This window comes from Colobus angolensis, unplaced genomic scaffold (assembly GCF_000951035.1).
Source record: "Colobus angolensis palliatus isolate OR3802 unplaced genomic scaffold, Cang.pa_1.0 Scaffold1016, whole genome shotgun sequence".
Lineage (NCBI taxonomy): Eukaryota > Metazoa > Chordata > Mammalia > Primates > Cercopithecidae > Colobus > Colobus angolensis.
In genome coordinates this window covers 18,110-25,460 of record NW_012111098.1, presented here as the reverse complement: position 1 = coordinate 25,460, position 7,351 = coordinate 18,110, and positions in this window count along the sequence as shown.

The window sequence follows — 7,351 nt, the reverse complement described above, 5'->3', positions numbered from 1 at the left end:
GATACCATAATTGCTAATCTTGTGGCTTTAGATGGGCTAGTCTACAGGCAGTAAGATTTGTTTTGGAAAAGGACTGTTATCATCTTTGCTTCAAAGCTAAACCATAAACTAAGTTCCTCCCAAAGTTAGTTCAGTCTACACCCAGGAATGAACAAGGACCTTGCAGTTGAGAAGCAAGATGGAGTTGGTTAGGTCAGATCTTTTTCACTGTCTCAATTGTAATTTTGCATTGGTGTTTCCATACCTTTAAATGATGACTACTGTAGTTTTCATAAATAATCTAGTTAAGTGATTAAAACAAAATAATTAGGAAAATGTAATGGGATAAATACTTGTAAATAAACTTGCCACAATTTAAAATCTAAAGTTAAATTAAATAATAGATATTTTAGTATTGGGGTATTTTCCAATAAAAAACATATTGTAGGAAAACATTCTTTCTAAAAATAAATGTATGTCCTTTTTAAAAAGGTGAACATTTTTGTCTAATTCAAACCTTATTTAAATGTTATTTATAAAACAAGGTAAAAAAAAAAACAGGAAATAAGAGAGATGTAAAGAAAGTTATAAAAATAGAGTTTTTTTGTTAGGTAGCTTAAAGAGAAATAATTTTATGTGAGAAAGAATCTCATTTAGTCCTAAATGAGGACTAAATTTAGTCCTAGAATAAAATGACTGGTTAAGAAAGGAAGATATTCAGAACAAACCAGAAAGTCCAAGCATGTTATGAACAGTCACAATAAGAGGATTTATGTTTTTAAAAAAACAAAACAAAAATCACATTACAAGTTGTCTATAATTAGAGGAGAACTATAATGGTCTTTCTAGAGATTGAGCTTGATGTAAAAAAAATACTTATACACTAAATAATTGGTTAGAAAAATGAAATTTTCTTATGAGATTGTTTTACTCTTAATAAATTATAAGAGACTAATTTTTTTAACCCAAAATTCTACTTTTATTGCATCTTGTCATTTTTGGTTTTCTCTCCCCTTTTAAAGGGCATGAAATAGTAACTCTCTTCCTTCAACTCATTTTCAGCTTATGTAAGTTTTTTCCTCAAGTTCTGTTTGTTGTGGCCTGATGCTAACAATGTTTTCTTAAAAGTCTAAAGGAAATGTTTTCTTCTGACGTAACATTCTGTGCAATGCAGATGATATTTTATTTGCCTTTTGGTAACTGGCCTAACAGATGGTACAGTTTATCAAAACAATTCCTATGCTATTATTATTAGTTTTGGTCTGTTTAGGAAAAAAAAAACAGATTAAAAAAATTTTAATTAAGGTTATTATACCCACATATTTTTCTGTATGTGCTTTTAAAGTACTTGTGACATTTGAGTTACAGGGCCTTGACTCCTGGGTCTAAAAAGGACACCAAGTCCTGCTAAATCTTAAACACTAACAGCAACTAAAGTCTCATCTTCGGGCTCAGTAAAAGATGCCAATGAAAATAAATTGCATTCCTGAGATACAGGACCAGAAATTAAAGCTATTCAACTTCTATTTGACTCCTCAAGGCCCAGGGACTATCACAGAAGAGGTAGGTGTGGGTAACTGTGTGATTTTGAGAGATAAAATAAGTTCAACTTTTCTATAAATTAATCACTAATGTCAAAGGCACACTGATATAAGACCAGGATATGGGCCCCTGTGGCAGATTACCAAGGTTTTCTTGAAGTATTTACGGGCTCCACAATAAAGGTTGTAAAGGATATAAAAGATTTATGGAAGTTATATCTTATGGTTGAGATTAAAATTTTATAGATTTTAATTAAATTTTGAGAAACAAATTTAACTGGCTTCATGCTGTTTTATAGAGCTTATTGTTTAGAATATTAAGTCTCCTTTCCCAAAGAACGAAGGTTTTCACCTTTTTTTGAAATCCTTGAGGTATCACTTTAGTCAAATGAATGTCTTATTTTTAAATTACCTGTAATATCAAGTGTTTTAAACCTTTGATATTTGACAAACTTTTCAAAATTAAATTATTATGCATATTTCTGACCTAATTAATCCTTTTATGTATTAGGTTCCCTAAAGATCAAAGATGACATTACTTGGCTTATTTGGTGTAACAATTATACAAGAAGCATTATCACATATGAAATGGTGTTTGGTTTTCTTTGGGCTGCATTTATATAAATACGTTATTAGTATGACCTCCAAAATTACGGGAAACTCCTATAATTTTGACATGACTTAGTGTGCATTATCAGTAATAGTTATAATTGTTATGTTAATGTGCCACAGAGGTAATAAATTTTACATATCAATTGTTTCTTTGACTATGACTGCCCTAAAACTTTTTGTCATCCACAGACAATTCTTTTCTTGTTTTGATCCTCTCTAGAAGGTGGTTTTATAATCAGCTGCAAAACTCTAACAGGTGCTCTTAAATGCAGGTGTCTGATAAGTTTGGAGAGTGTGACATCAGAATAGAGGGAAAACTTTCAGGACTCATGGAGAGCTGAAATGAATATCAAGCAGAACCAGAATTAACTGCATGGACTAAACTAATAAGAAACTGAAGTAATCTTTTTTACTTTTTGCTTAAAACATTGCTGATCCTTTGCTTTGTTTTTTCAGAATCAAGGAAACTTTTCTTATGAGCTGTTGACAGCCTTTAACAAGTTAATATACTCCTATAAATAAAATTTGGAGCATATTTGTTTCTCTCTACCTGAATTCTCCAGAATTTGGAAACTATTTGTGAGTATTCTTAATTTATGTCAATACAGTTATTTGCATAAGTGTAATAAGATTCTGTTTTCATTTGTAACAGGACACAGTTGAAGAAACTGGTTATTTTCCCAAGAGTTTGACTGGAATGGTGTGTTTTCCTTTAAGGAATCAAACTTGACTTATAGAACCAATAAAAGCCTTCTGGGAAAACTGCCCTCATACCTTGTCTACACAGTCCCTGTAAAAGATTCCTGATCTGTGGTAAGTAAAGAATGTCACTTTCTGACATTCTCAGGAACCCCATGTTTTATCTTGGGACCTCAAGAGGAGAGGAATTCACCCAACTCATAGGTATTTCATATACAAATCTATGACTGGGATCGGCTTTAAAAAGTCTTATCTGAGATTCCAAAGTCCCATCAAAGCCAATTTATAAACCTATGTAAAAAAATAATAATTATTCAGGCTAAGCACAGTGGCTCAAACCTATAATCCCAACACTATGGGAGGCCAAGGTAGGTGGATCACTTCAGGTTAGGAGTTTGAGACCAGCCTGGCCAACATGGTGAAACCTCATCTCTACTAAAAATACAAAAATTAGCCAGGTATGTGGCATACACCTGTAATCCCAGCTACTCAGGAGGCTGAGGCAGGAGAATCGCTTGAACCCAGGAGGCAGAGGTTGCAGTGAGCCGAGATCATGCCTCTTCACTCCAGCCTGGGCAACAGAGTGAGACTCTGTCTCAAAAATAATAATAATAAAATTATCATTATTATTATTATTATTGCTGCACTGTATACAAATAATCAGGCCAGGTATATTAAAGCAAATCAGTCCTGCCATAATTTGTCTTTAGTAAAAACGGGAAACTGGGGAGAAAACAAATTACGTTTCAGAAACTATAGTACACTTGTTAGATTCTAGTCATGTCTAATGTTTTTCCATTTTTATGATTCTCTACAGTTTGGACTGAATTCTAATTTTTCTTGGTTACAAGTTTTCAAAATAATGTTTTCCATTTTTTTCTTGTTTCTCATGTTTCCTAATTTGGAGTCACTGAAAACTAAGCTGTGCCTTCATAAAGCCCTGTGAACTGAAGCCAGACAACTTAAACTTCAGAAGAAAATAACAACAACCTGTTTACATACATAAACCACTCTCATACCTGCCTACTGATGTGTGGACTTCAGAGCAATGTGGCCTATATCAATTTCCCAGGGCTGTTCTTTTGTTTGTTGTTGTTTTCCCCCCTTCCTCCCCCTATTTTCTCTTCACAGGACATGAGACTTCACAACCTGCTAAAAATGAGCTTTCCTAATAACTCAGGACCTACCCATCTAAGAATAAACCATCCTAGCCATGAGAGATCAGACAAAACCTGAGACCAGAGACTCCTTTTATTCTAAAATGCTTTCTTCTGAAAAATCACAAAGCTAAAGGTAAAAGTCAAGCTGAGAACCGCTTAGGGCAAACCAGCCTCCCATTCTATTCAAAGTCCCCCATCGGCTCACTGAGGTAAATGCATATATGGTTGCCTCCTTTGGAGAGGCTCATCAGAAACTCAAAAGCATGCAGCCATTTGTCTCTTATGTACCTATGATCTGGAAGCTGCCTCCCCACTTGGAGTTGTCCAGCCTTTCCAGACCAAACAGACATTCATCTTACATATGTTGAATGAGTGCTCATGTCCCCCTAAAATGCATAAAACCAAACTGTGCTCTGACCACCCTGGGCACATGTTGTCAGGACCTCCTGAAGCTGTGTCATGGGTGCTTGTCTTCGATCTTGGCAAAATAAACTTTCTAAATTAACTGAGACCTGTCTCAGACATTCAGGTTTTACACATGTATTCCTGTGCCCTGCATCCTTCCTCCCCCAGCTGGGTTTCCTCACACTGTCCCCACTGATCCTGTTCCTGTTCCTGTCCCCAGGCCCCTCTGTGGGTCTTTTTAATTGTAATCTTGGGAGCGCCTCTTCCAGGGCTGGAGTCTGTGGGGTCCCCTGGGAGCTGAGGTCTGAAGTCAGCTTCCCCTCCTCATCCCGTGTCTGGGTTCAGTACCTGTGTGGGCAGTGGGAGGCGGTTCTGCCACCTGGGCCAGAGCCAGGGTGTCCTGCAGGGAAGTGGGCATCCTGGGTGGGCTTGGGGCACCGCTGCTGGTTCCACCTCTCCTGTGCAGCACCAGCTCCTTCCCTGAGCCTGTTTCTCCCTCTGAGAGGAGGCTGTGGTCTGTGTGAACCACACTCCCTGAGCCTGAGGGGCCACCAGAGGTCGGGGGTGCTGTGGACTCTGCAGCCTGATGAGGAGTTGGCCAGGGATGAGGAAGGAGGTCGGGGCTGGGGCTCCTCCTGTCCCCCGACCCAGTGGGAGCAAACACAGGAGGATGAGTGCATGATTCTGACGCTAGGATCTCCTCCGCAGGCGTCCCTGCTGAGTTTGTTTCCCTGAAGGGGACCCACCCACAGGTGAGTGAGGGTCTTGTCCTGTTGCCTCCTCTCTCTCCCCTGCAGCTCCTGCTCCTGTTGCTGGTTCACGTCCCCATTTCTCTTGTTCATCAGCACTTGCTCTTCCTTCCTGTCTGCCTCCATCAGGGTGTAATTGTTTGGGTTTTTGGAGGGGCATCTCTCTGCTGGTGTGGTGTCTCTCCTCACTCTTCTCGTCTGGTTCCTTTGACCCACGTCTCTCTCTATCCTTGGTGTCTTACTCACCTTTTCCTGTCCCCCTCCCTCTGTCTGGGTTGGAGACTGGGCTCTAGGTCCCCGGGGTGGAGAGTGGTCCACAACAGGAAGACAAGGATGGATGTGTGGGGAGAGCGAAGGTGAAGGGCTAGGAAGGAGGGGGCTGATGTGGGATGGAGCCCTCTCATCCCCAGGAGAATATTGCAGAGATGCGGTCGCTTCTTCCATGTTGTGGTTTCTAGGAAAAAAAATAAAGTCACTAGCTAAACACCCAGCAGAAATGTCTGAAGTTAGAGAGCAGGAAAGTGAGCCAGTGAGATGCAGGAATAAATTCAGTTGTATTTCATAAAACAATCATTATTCATTCATCACATGGTTACTAAGAGCACAATAGATGCCAGGCACCGTTCCCAGAGCCAGGGATCCCACCACGAGCACAGAGGTGCCAGGGAACTTGGGTCCTACTTGGGAAAGCAGGAAAAAAATGTCTTCATGAAGAGCATGGAGCATACCTCCTGGCTTTGTGTGCTATGGGAGTCAAGGCAGGGAAGGGGAGGGAGGAGGAAGGATTTCAACTCTAAATGGGCTGAGACGGTGAGGGAGCAAGGCAGGGCCTGTCTGGGAAGAGCCTTCTGCATGGAGGTGAGAGCAAAGACCCAGGCCCTTGGGCTGGCCTTGTCCTGCTGTGTGAGGGAAGCCCGCAGGGAGGCCAGGGACCAGGAGTCCACAGAGCTCTGGGGAGAGCAGAAGGAAAGGATGTCTGGGTGGTGATGGATGGCCTGCAGATGAGGTCTTGCATTTCCTCTGGAAGTTTGTTGGCTTTATTTTTGCATGGGTGGGGTACTAGAGAGGACTTAGGAAGCAAGTCCAGTTGGGGACCAGTGCCATCCTCCAGGGCAGCTGCAAAGATGGTGTGGCCAGGCAGGGGCTGGCAGGGTTGAGTGATGGTCAGGGGTGGATATGTGGGGTGGATATGTTTTGGAAGAAGAGCCAGCAGGGGTTTCCAGTGGTTGGGATGTCTATGTGAGAGGAGAGAACTCCAGAATAATCCAAGTGCTGTGACCTGGGCAGCTGGACAGACCTGTCTTTAAATGAGCTGGGAAGGAGGACAGGACAAGTGTTTCTCCGGGGCAGCCCAACAGCTCTGTTTGGCCTCTTCAGACAGAACAGCCCCACTGGCCATCTGGGGGGATGCTGAGTACACAGTGGGTATAAGAATCTGAGTTCAAGGAAGCCATCCCGGATAGGGAGACAAATGTCCTTAGTGACCCATATAGAATTGTATGAGTTACATCTGCAGAACCTGTCCTGGAAACCCCACATAAACTCCCTCATCAGAGGCTCACAGGCATGCCGCAATTATCCTCCTTCCATGGCAGACACAGCTATGTCTGCAGAGTCACAGAGAGATGGACACGGCCCACAGTAGCTGGCAGCAGGGCTGGGTCTTGGACCCATGGCTTCAGATGCCCTTTTCAGTTTTCTATTTTCAGTTTCTGCAAAGAAAACTTCTTTCTAGAGAGAGTCACTTGTTACATAGTTGTGCTATAAGCATTTCCGAAGATACCCAAAGATGTAAACATGGAGTGAAAGGAAGAGAGAGATGGACAGAGAGAGAGAGAATCAGAAACGGACAGAATGCTTGTCTCTGAAGGTGCAGGTGGCCTGTGCCTCTGCACACAGTAGTAGGGCTGGGCATCTGCAGACAGGAAGGGGAACTTCTGCTGTGAATTTCTGGGGGACCTGGTTTGTTTTGCTGGTTGGTTGGACCTCGGGTCCATATGGCCAAGATGGTGTTTGAAGACTGTGGGAACAGCAGTTTGCTCCTATAGAAAACCCCCACCACATCATACGTAGGTGTTGTTGGTGGCAAGGACCCCTGGGCACATCTTCTGGGGCACAAGTCAGGACATGCTCCACTCTGTGGGACACAGCTCAAGTGGCTAAATCCAAGGCTCTGCACCTGGGCAGGTGCGTAAGAGTTGAGGAC